The sequence below is a fragment of the Cicer arietinum genome, chromosome 3 (genome assembly GCF_000331145.2).
Source record: "Cicer arietinum cultivar CDC Frontier isolate Library 1 chromosome 3, Cicar.CDCFrontier_v2.0, whole genome shotgun sequence".
Taxonomy (NCBI): Eukaryota; Viridiplantae; Streptophyta; class Magnoliopsida; order Fabales; family Fabaceae; genus Cicer; species Cicer arietinum.
Window position 1 is genome coordinate 37,831,399 of NC_021162.2, and position 4,784 is coordinate 37,836,182.

The following is a 4,784-nucleotide window of genomic DNA, read 5'->3' on the forward strand; positions in this document are numbered from 1 at the left end:
TGTTCTTTCTTCAAGTTTTGTAAACTAAGATAGTGGTGTGCTATCTTAGGGTGATTGTTAGGAGTTTGTAACAAAGATCCTAGGGTGGGACTTGTACTTATTCTAACAATAGTGGAAAATCTCTTGCGATGTGCAAGAGAACTGGATGTACCCTTTGTAACACCCCGTTTTTCAAAGCGAGGGTATATTTTTTTTTTTTTTTTAAAAGTAATCAAACTAAAACAGAGGAATAAATAAAGAAATGTCTTTGGATAAATAATTGAGTCATTATAATTTACAGGCAGCGGAAAAGTTACTCCAATTATAAATCCAAACCATTTACCCAACAACAAATGGTACATGTAACCCATCGAAAATAACATGTCAAGCTTACAATATTAGTATAGGTACAGTCTTCCATTTTAAAATAAATGCAATACAAAAGAAAGACATCTGATCCCTCTATGCCAACCTAATCTGATCATTTTACAACACAACTAAACACCCTGACTGATCTCCACGCGCCCCGTGAGATTCTCCTAACGTAGCTGCAGTCAAGCGTTCCCATCTCCATTTCCGTCCGTAGGGTAAGAACCGGTAGGATCGTCCTGACTCTCATCTGAGGGCAAAGCCCAGATTTCCACAATAATTGTAAAGGTCACCAACCGAAAATAACAGTTAACACATAACATTTAAGTTTTGAATGCTAAAAATAACTTTACAACTAAGCATGCACCTTAGCAGGATTTTCAATATGCGAAAAGTTCATACAATACTTTGCCAGTTAAAATGAAAGTAAAATGAGGTTCTCAATCCCCTAATTATAACATAACAAATCAAGACATGGATAGTTTCATGAGCAAACAATCATACAACTAAAACTGAGGATTTTCACTGAGCCAATCGATTAGGCAATCGATTGGGGTGAAGGATTTTGATGAAACAGAATCCTGGGCTGAAATCAATCGATTGGGAAATCGATTGAGTGAGTACTGAGCCCCTGACTTAATACCAATCGATTTCCAAATCGATTTCCTGAAGGTTTTTAGTGAAATTTTGAACTCTGGCTTGATTCAATCGATTGGGCAATCGATTGACAGGATAGCTGAGCCCCTGACTTAATGGCCAATCGATTTCCAAATCGATTTGGTCGAATATGGATGAGTCCCTGACTTAGGCCCAATCGATTGGGCAATCGATTTCGTAAATGATTTTCGAAAAACTGATTACAAAATCGATTGGCTAATCGATTTTGTCCATTTGGCCAAGTCCCTGTTTACTATCCAATCGATTGGGAAATCGATTTACCTGTGTATTCTTTCAAAAATTCATAAACTAACTCAATCACATTCATGCATAATCCCAATTCTTAACACTTAACACTGATAACACAATTACTACGACATCATGGATTTCGAAATGGTATTGCAATCAAACATGTTATCACCAAATTCCAAAACATAACACTTAGCATTTATAACACATTACTACACAAACAAAATGAACCAACAGTTCACAAATCAACAGGGTGTAGTCTCTCGCGGACAAACACAATTCCCTCAGGAACGTAAGTCGTAAACGTACTACCTATCACGGGTCCGTACCGTTTACCGAGGTGCCACCTATCCCGGGTCAGCACAACTTACCAAAACATACACGAGTAAACGAGACATTAAGAGATTCCCCATTCTTAATTCTCATCTAACTTAAACCAGGGCGTAGTCTCTCACGGACAAACCCCTGCGCAGTCTCTCACGGACAAACGCAATTCCCGCAGGAACGTAAGTCGTAAACGTACTACCTATCACGGGTCCGTACTGTTTACCGAGGTGCCACCTATCCCGGGTCAGCACAACTTACCAAACACAATTCCCTCAGGAACGTAAGTCGTAAACGTACTACCTATCACGGGTCCGTACTGTTTACCGAGGTGCCACCCATCCCGGGTCAGCACGACTTACCAAACGTAAATCGTAAACGTACTGCCTATCACGGGCCCGTACTGTTTACCAAGGTGCCACCTATCCCGGGTCAGCACGATTTACCGAAACACACATAAAAAAGCGAGACATTAAGAGATTCCCCATTCTTAATTCTCATTTAACTTAACGATTTTCAAGACAAAACATTCAGTAAATAAGTCATTAAGAGATTCCCCATTCTTAATACTCATTTACTGAAACGATTTTCAAAAACGAACATTAAGTAACCGAGACATTAAGAGATTCCCCATTCTCAACGCCCAGTTAACTTAAACAATTTTCCAAACAAAATAATAAGTAACCGAGACATTAAGAGATTCCCCATTCTTAACGCCCAGTTAACTTAAACAATTTTCCAAACAAAATAATAAGTAACCGAGACATTAAGAGATTCCCCATTCTTAACGCCCAGTTAACTTAAACGGTTTTCAAAACAAAATGTTAAGTAACCGAGACATTAAGAGATTCCCCCTCCTTAACGTCCAGTTAACTTAAACGGTTTTCAAAACAAAATATTAAGTAACCGAGACATTAAGAGATTCCCCATTCTTAACGCCCAGTTAACTTAAACGATTTTTCTTTAAAACAAAATATTAAGTAACCGAGACATTAAGAGATTCCCCCTCCTTAACGTCCAGTTAACTTAAACGGTTTTCAAAACAAAATATTAAGTAACCGAGACATTAAGAGATTCCCCATTCTTAACGCCCAGTTAACTTAAACGATTTTTCTTTAAAACAAAATATTAAGTAACCGAGACATTAAGAGATTCCCCATTCTTAACGCCCAGTTAACTTAAACGATTTTTCTTTAAAACAAAATATTAAGTAACCGAGACATTAAGAGATTCCCCATTCTTAACGCCCAGTTAACTTAAACGATTTTTCACAAACAAACGCACATTAAGTAAACGAGACATTAAGAGATTCCCCATTCTTAACGCCCAGTTAACTTAAACGATTTTTCACAAACAAACGCACATTAAGTAAACGAGACATTAAGAGATTCCCCATTCTTAACGCCCAGTTAACTTAAACGATTTTTCACAAACAAACGCACATTAAGTAAACGAGACATTAAGAGATTCCCCATTCTTAATACTCATTTAACTTAATGGTTTTCAAATTTCACACAACACAAACTCAACAAATTCTCACATCAAAACATATCAATTCATTTATTCACAAATCCAACCATACACATATCAAATTTCATCAATATCAATTAAGAGCATGTCAAAAACAACGAACACAAATCAAAGCAACATAACACACAGATACATCAAATTTCATTTACTCATAATCACACACAATGACATTCAAATTCATTTACCACGAAACATTCATCAATATAAACAAAACCTAACTCTAAGGTTGTTACCCATAACGCACTAGTTTGGTTTTTCCCCAAATCGATACATTTAACCCTAACAAATTCCTTCCCACACAACCACAGATAAGTCCCTAAATGCAAACTAGAAGTTTGGAAGGAGCCCTTACCTCAACGTTAGCTTTAACGCGCGTTTCCGGTACCGCGAGTAATTCCGGTAAAATCTCCGCTCGCAACGCCGCTTCCAAATTAGTTCACTAGCACCGTAGCGTGGTGGTGAGCAACTTTCCCTTCTGTCTCTTCGAGAAATGGGGTTCGGATCTAGAAGAAACGGAGGGGTTTGTGTTTGGATCTCAAAACCGTTTTTCTTCGTTTTCGAATCAAAGAGGAAGAGTGGAGTTGCGAAAACCTTGATCTAACTCTCACCCAACCTTGGGTCACTAGCCTTGAAGAAAAGGAAGCAACGAAAACGAAAAATGGAGAAAGGATGGATTTTGGTTTCTTGCGTGAGGTTCAGAGGAAGGAGATGGAAATTTGGGAATTTCCTTCCTTTCTTTTTCTTTCCTTTGCTTTTCATTTCTTCCTTTTTCCTTCCTTCCTTTATATACTATTTTCTTTTCCTTTTCCTTCCTTCTAGTTTTCCTTTCTTTTTCCCTCCAAGCAAACATATATATATATATAATAAATATAACTTAACAAATATCTCAAAATCTAGATATTTATTAAATTACCGTTTCACCCGAAACGCCTTAAATTCTCCGTAAAGGATTTTCTGCAGTTAAATTCAATTTATTTATCGACGAGAAATTCTAATTGGCATCGAAATACCTTTTTGATTATAAAACTCCAAAATATTATTAACTTTGGCTTAAAAGCCTCCGAGCCAAAATCCAAAATATACCAAAAATACATAAAAGGGTACTTTAAAATTATGGGTCTTACACCCTTGGTCATAAGGGGAACAAGGATAATATATTTGTGTTCATTATTTTTCTACCATTTATCTTGTTCATACATTATATCTTAAATCAGAAAAACCAATCATTAAATCTCTAAAAACAAGAAAATTTCCAAAAAGCTAATTCCCCCCCCCCCCCTTCTTAGGCGCACCTCTATTCTTTCAATTGGTATCATAGCAGGTTCCGATAATTTGCTCCTTGATCCTTATTAACGACTTCCACGCAACCGGTTTTTAGAGATGGTGGTAGTAGCAATAAACCACTATGTTTCGTTGGAGAACACTATGACTTTTGGAAGATACACATGCAAGCATATCTTGAAGCACAAGGAGACGACATATAGGATGCTGTAGAAAATGGTCCTTACATTCCAACAATGGTCATCAACAATAAATAAGAAACAAAGATAAAAACTTCATGGACTGATGATGACAAGAGGAAAATGTTATTTGATAACAAGGCCAAAAATATGTTACAATCAGCACTTGTAATGGATGAATTCTTTCGTGTGTCACATTGCAAAACGACTAAAGAA